Here is a 7,464-nt window from a genome sequence, read left to right as displayed (position 1 = left end):
CCAGAAAGCTTCTGATTGCCTTAACATTGGCAGGTGGTGGTAATTTTTCAATTACTTCAACTTTAGCTTGATCCACCTCTATTCCCTTGTTTGAAATTTTATGCCCAAGGACAATCCCTTCAGTCACCATAAAGTGACATTTTTCCCAATTTAAAACTAGGTTGGTCTCTTGGAATCTTTTCAGAACAAGTGCTAAATGGTTAAGGCAGGAGCTGAATGAGTCTCCAAATACTGAAAAGTCATCCATGAAGACTTCTAGAAACTTCTCCACCATATCAGAGAAGATGGAGAGCATGCACCTTTGAAAGGTTGCAGGTGCATTGCACAAGCCAAATGGCATCCTTCTGTATGCAAATACTCCAGATGGACATGTGAATGCCATTTTCTCTTGATCCTGGGGATCTACTGCAATTTGATTATAACCTGAATATCCATCCAGGAAGCAGTAGTATTCATGACCTGCTAGTCTTTCTAGCATCTGGTCTATGAATGGTAAAGGAAAATGATCCTTTCGGGTGGCTGTATTGAGCCTTCTATAATCAATACACATACGCCACCCTGTAACTGTTCTTGTAGGAACCAGTTCATTTTTTTCATTATGAATCACTGTCATGCCACCTTTCTTAGGGACGACTTGGACAGGGCTTACCCAGGGGCTATCAGAAATAGGATAAATAATCCCAGCCTCTAGTAACTTAGTGACCTCTTTCTGCACAACTTCCTTCATGGCTGGATTCAGCCGCCTTTGTAGTTGAGCCACTGGCTTGGCGTCACCCTCTAGTAAGATCTTGTGCATGCATCTGGCTGGGCTAATGCCCTTGAGATCACTGATGGACCACCCAAAAGCTGTCTTGTGTGTCCTTAGCACTTGAATTAATGCTTTCTCTTCCTGTGGCCCTAAAGCAGAGCTTATGATTACAGGAAAAGTGTCACCTTCTCCCAGAAATGCATATTTCAGGGATGGTGGTAGTGGTTTGAGCTTGGGTTTAGGAGGTTTCTCCTCTTCCTGAGGAGTTTTCAGAGGTTCTTTTATTTCCTCTGGTTCCTCCAGATCAGGCTGAACATCTTTAAAAATGTCATCTAGCTCTGATTCGAGACTCTCAGTCATATAAACCTCTTCCACCAGGGAGTCAATAATATCAACACCCAGGCAGTCGTCTAATGTGTCTGGATGTTGCATAGCTTTGACAACATTCAACTTAAACTCATCCTCATTGACTCTCAGGGTTATCTCCCCTTTTTGGACGTCAATGAGGGTTCGTCCAGTTGCTAGGAAAGGTCTTCCTAGAATGAGAGTTGCACTCTTGTGCTCCTCCATTTCCAGCACCACAAAGTCAGTAGGAAAGGCAAATGGCCCAACCATGACAATCATGTCTTCAATCACGCCTGATGGGTATTTAATGGAGCCATCAGCAAGTTGAAGACATATCCGAGTTGGTTTGATTTCTTCAGTCAAACCAAGCTTTCTGATAGTAGATGCAGGTATTAGGTTGATACTTGCCCCAAGGTCACACAGAGCTTGCTTGGTGCAATTACCCTCTAATGTGCATGGTATCATAAAGCTTCCGGGATCCTTAAGCTTCTCAGGTAAGCTTTTCAGAATGACTGCACTGCATTCTTCAGTGAGGTAAACTTTTTCAGTTTCCCTCAAATCCTTCTTATGACTTAAGATCTCTTTCATGAACTTAGCATAAGAGGGTATTTGCTCAAGTGCTTCTGCAAACGGAATCTTTATTTCAAGAGTCTTGAGATAGTCTGCAAAGCGGGCAAATTGCTTATCCTGTTCCGCTTGACGGAGTTTTTGAGGATAAGGCATTTTGGCTTTTGTATTCCTCAACCTTAGTTGCTGCAGGTTTATTGCCTGTAGAAGTGGGTTGGGCAGCCTTTTTAGAAGGGTTGTTATCAGCACTTGTATGTGACTGATCCCCCACTGGCATTTGAATGCCAGGGGTGGAAGCTGGAGTGGCGTTAGACGCCAACTCCTTATCTGTTACTGGCGTCTGAACGCCAGAACTGTGCTCCCTTTGGGCGTTCAACGCCGGATTCATGCTTGTTTCTGGCGTTGAACGCCAGGAATGAGCATGGTCTGGGCGTTCAGCGCCAGCATTATTCCTCTCTGGGCTCTGACTGTCCTCAGAGGGATTTTGAGTAGCCATTTGTTCATTTATTGGCTTTCTACTGCTTTGAAGTGAGGTATTTAATGTTTTCCTACTTCTTAATTGAACTGCTTGGCATTCTTCTGCTATTTGTTTTGACAGTTGCTTTTCTATTTGCTTTAACTGTACTTCCATATTCCTGTTAGCCATTCTTGTTTCCTGTAGTATTTTCTTGAATTCGGCTAGTTGCTGGGTTAGAAAGTCTAATTGCTGATTGAATTCATTAGCCTGATCCACAGGACTGAGTTCAGCAGTTACTGTTTTAGCTTCTTCTTTCATGGAAGATTCACTGCTTAGGTACAGATGCTGATTTCTGGCAACTGTATCAATAAGCTCTTGAGCTTCTTCAATTGTTTTTCTCATATGCATAGATCCCCCAGCTGAGTGGTCTAGAGAAATCTGAGCTTTTTCTGTAAGCCCATAGTAGAAGATGTCTAATTGCACCCATTCTGAAAACATTTCAGAGGGGCATTTTCTTAGCATCTCTCTGTATCTCTCCCAGGCATCATAAAGGGATTCATTATCTCCTTGTTTGAAGCCTTGGATGCTTAGCCTTAGCTGTGTCATCCGTTTTGGAGGGAAATAGTGATTCAGGAATTTTTCTAACAGTTGTTTCCATGTTTTTATGCTGTTTTTAGGCTGGTTATTTAACCACCTCTTAGCTTGATCTTTTACAGCAAATGGAAACAGTAATAATCTGTAGACATTCTGATCTACTTCCTTATCATGTACTGTGTCAGCAATTTGTAAAAATTGTGCCAGAAACTCTGTAGGTTCTTCATGTGGAAGACCGGAATACTGGCAGCTTTGCTGCACCATGATAATGAGCTGAGGATTCAACTCAAAGCTACTAACTCCAATGGAGGGTATACAGATACTACTCCCATATGAAGCAGTAGTGGGGCTAGCATATGACCCCAAAGTCCTCTTGGACTGTTCATTTCCGCTTATGTCCATGTTGGAGTAAAGGGATAATGTGGATTTAAATTTTTAGTTTATAAATAAATAATAAAAAAAATTCAAAATAAAATAAAAACCAAAATAAAAATAAGATAAAATAAGAAAATTAAAAAAAATTTAATAAGAATTTGAAAATATTTTATGAAGATTTTTGAAAAAGTGAGGAGAGAGAAAATGGTTAGGATATTTTTGAAAAAGATAAATTTATTTTTTTATTTATTTATTTTCTTTTTTTTAAACTTAAAAAGATAAGAATTGAAAAATTTTAAAATTGAAATCTGAATTTTTATAAAAAAAATTTCGAAAAAATAGTTCAAAATTAGTTAGAAAAGATATTTTTTTGAATTTTGAATTTTATGATGAAAGAGAAAAACACACAGAAGACACAAGACTTAAAATTTTTAGATCTAATCCTCCTTATTTTCGAAAATTTTGGAGGGAAAACACCAAGGAACACCAAACTTAAAAATTTTAAGATCAAAACACAAGAAAGACTCAAGAACACCTTGAAGATTCACAAGAACACCAAGAACAAAGAAAGAACACCAAACTTAAAATTTTAGAAAACCAAGATAAATTTTCGAAAATTAAAGAAAGATCAACAAGAAAACACCAAACTTAAAGTTTGGCACAAGATTAATTTAAGAAAAATTATTTTTGAAAAAAGATTTTGAAAAGAAGATGCCCAATTGCCAAGAACATAAGCCAACGCTATAACCAACTGAGCTAAAAATGTAACGTATTTTAAAGATGTATTATTTTTATGGATAAAAGTATAATTTTTGAAAGTTAATGTTCTGAAAAAGCACAAGAAAAACAAGAAAAGACACAAAACAAGAAAAACTCAAGATCAAACAAGAAAAATTAACAAGAACAACTTGAAGATCAATGAAAAACAAAGAACACAATTTCGAAAATTTAAAGAAAAATATAAAATATGCAATTAACACCAAACTTTGAACAGGACACTAAACTCACAAAAAAAGAAAAAAAAATTAAAAATTGATAAAGAAAAATAATATTTTTGAAAAATTTTTAAAAAGGTATAATAAAAGATGCAATTCTAGTGAAAAGAGGATAAATTCTTCCTAATCTAAGCAACAAAATAAACCTTTAGTTGTTCAAACTCGAATAATCCCCGACAACGGCGCCAAAAACTTGGTGCACGAATTTGTGATCCGCACAACTAACCAGCAAGTGCACTGGGTCGTCCAAGTAATACCTTACGTGAGTAAGGGTCGATCCCACGGAGATTATTGGTTTGAATCAAGCTATGTTTATCTTATTATTCTTAGTCAGGATATTAATTAAAATTATCAGTTGGAATTATTAGATTGGAAAAATAAAAGAGAATAAAAGCGTTACTTGTTGTGCAGTAATGAGAAATATGTTGGAGTTTTGGAGATGCTTTGTCCTCTGAACTTCAACTCTTCCTTGAAATCCTTTTCCACACGCAAAGTCCCTTCCATGGCAAGCTCTATGTAGGGTGTCACCGTTGTCAATGGCTACTTCCCATCCTCTCAGTGAAAACGTTCCTATGCTCTGTCACAGCACGGCTAATTATCTGTCGGTTCTCAATCAGGTTGGAATAGAATCCATTGATTCTTTTGCGTTTGTCACTAACGCCCAACCTTCAATAGTTTGAAGCTCGTCACAGTCATTCAATCCCAGAATCCTACTCAGAATACCACAGACAAGGTTTAGACTTTTCGGATTCTCATGAATGCCGCCATCAATCCGGCTTATACCACGAAGATTCTGAGTAATGAATCTAAGAGATACTCATTCAATCTGATGTAGAATGGAGGTGGTTGTCAGGCACACGTTCATGGATTGAGGAAGGTGATGAGTGTCATGGATCATCACCTTCTCCATAATTAAGCGCGAATGAACATCTTAGATAAGAACAAGCGTGTTTGAATGGAAAATAAAGGAATTGTATTAATTCATCGAGACGCTGCAGAGCTCCTCACCCCCAACAATGGAGTTTAGAGACTCATGCCGTCAAAAAGTATGTAATTCAGATCTGAAAAATGTCATGAGATACAAAATAATTCTCTAAAAGTTGTTTAAATAGTAAACTAGTAACCTAGGTTTGCAGAATATGAGTAAACTAAGATAATTGGTGCAGAAATCAACTTCTGGGGCCCACTTGGTGTGTGCTGGGGCTGAGACTAAAACTATCCACGAACTGAGGCTTTTCTTGGAGTTGAACTCCAAGTTATAACGTGTTTTGGGCGTTCAACTCCGGATCATGACGTGTTTCTGGCGTTTAACTCCAGACAGCAGTATGTACTTGGCGTTCAACGCCAAGTTACGTCGTCTATCTTCGCGCAAAGTATGGACTATTATATATTTCTGGAAAGCCCTGGATGTCTACTTTCCAACGCCGTTGAGAGCGCGCCAATTGGATTCCTGTAGCTCCAAAAAATTCATTTCGAGTGCAGGGAGGTCAGGATCCAACAGCATCAGCAGTCCTTTTTCAGCCTAACTCAGATTTTTGCTCAGCTCCCTCAATTTCAGCCAGAAAATACCTGAAATCACAGAAAAATACACAAACTCATAGTAAAGTCCAGAAATATGATTTTTGCCTAAAAACTAATAATATTTAACTAAAAACCAATCAAAACATGCTAAAATCTACATGAAATTACCCCCAAAAAGCGTATAAAATATCCGCTCATCAGAGAAGCATCTCTATCCCTGCCATTGGAGCAAACAAATTTGAGCTTAAGCCTCAATTAGTTTCTCTAATGCAACAGAATTGCAAGTTCCATGGACTTCCATTGGAAGATCCTCATCAGTTTTTAGCTAAATTCTTGCAAATCTGTGACACTGTCAAGACTAATGGGGTTGACCCTGAGGTCTATAGACTTATGCTATTCCCTTTTGCTGTAAGAGACAGAGCTAGGATATGGTTGGACTCACAACCTAAAGAAAGCCTGAACTCTTGGGAAAAGCTAGTTAATGCCTTCATGGCAAAGTTCTTTCCGCCTCAAAAATTGAGTAAGCTTAGAGTGGAAGTCCAAACCTTTAGACAGAAGGAAGGTGAATCCCTCTATGAAGCTTGGGAAAGATACAAACAATTGATCAGAAAGTGTCCTTCTGACATGCTTTCTGAATGGAGCATCATAGGTATTTTTTATGATGGTCTGTCTGATCTGTCCAAGATGTCATTGGATAGTTCTGTTGGAGGATCACTTCATCTGAAGAAGACGCCTGCAGAAGCTCAAGAACTCATTGAAATGGTTGCAAATAACCAATTCATGTACACTTCTGAAAGGAATCCTGTGAGCAATGGGACGAATCAGAAGAAAGGAGTTCTTGAGATTGATACTCTGAATGCCATATTGGCTCAGAACAAAATATTGACTCAGCAAGTCAATTTGATTTCTCAAAGTCTGTCTGGAATGCAAGCTGCACCGGGCAGTACTAAGGATGCTTCATCTGAAATAGAAGCTTATGATCCTGAGAACCCTTCAATGGAAGAGGTGAATTACATGGGAGAACCCTATGGAAACACCTATAAATTCTTCATGGAGAAATCATCCAAATCTCTCATGGAAGGATCAACAGAGACCTCAACAAGGTTTCAACAACAATAATGGTGGAAGAAACAGGTTTAGCAATGGCAAGCCTTTTCCATCATCTTCTCAGCAACAGACAGAGAATTCTAAGCAGAACCACTCTGACTTAGCAACCATGGTCTCTGATCTAATCAAAACCACTCAAAGTTTCATGACTGAAACAAGGTCCTCCATTAGAAACTTGGAGGCACAAAGTGGGACAGCTGAGCAAGAAAATTACTGAACTTCCTCCTAGTACTCTTCCAAGCAATACAGAAGAGAATCCAAAAGGAGAATGCAAGGCCATTAACATGATCAACATGGCCGAACTAGGAGAGGAGGAAGAGGCAGTGAACGCCACTGAGGAAGACCTCAATGGACGTCCACTGGCCTCCAATGAGTTCCCCAATGAGGAACCATGGGAATCTGAGGCTCACACTGAGACCATAGAGATTCCATTAGATTTACTTCTGCCATTCATGAGCTCTGATGAGTATTCTTCCTCTGAAGAGGACGAGTATGTCACTGAAGAGCAAGTTGCTAAATACCTTGGAGCAATCATGAAGCTAAATGACAAGTTATTTGGTAATGAGACTTGGGAGAACGAACCTCCTTTGCTCACCAAAGAACTGGATGACTTGTCTAGGCAGAAATTACCTCAAAAGAGACAAGATCCTGGGAAGTTTTCAATACCTTGTACCATAGGCACCATGACCTTTAAGAAGGCTCTGTGTGACTTAGGGTCAAGTGTAAACCTCATGCCTCTCTCTGTAATGGAGAAG

The 7,464-nt window shown here is 38.9% G+C and overlaps 1 non-coding gene across 1 annotated transcript; it reads right to left on the bottom strand.

Annotated features, from left to right (window-relative positions):
• Window positions 1-6,124: 6,124 nt before the first annotated feature.
• Window positions 6,125-6,232, bottom strand: LOC130971036 (small nucleolar RNA R71). The gene has a single exon (XR_009082274.1). It is a non-coding gene; the product is annotated as a small nucleolar RNA R71 (small nucleolar RNA).
• Between the last annotated feature and the right edge of the window lie 1,232 nt (window positions 6,233-7,464).

This window comes from Arachis stenosperma, chromosome 3, assembly GCF_014773155.1.
Source record: "Arachis stenosperma cultivar V10309 chromosome 3, arast.V10309.gnm1.PFL2, whole genome shotgun sequence".
NCBI classification, from domain to species: domain Eukaryota; kingdom Viridiplantae; phylum Streptophyta; class Magnoliopsida; order Fabales; family Fabaceae; genus Arachis; species Arachis stenosperma.
This window is presented reverse-complemented; position numbering and strand designations above follow the sequence as displayed.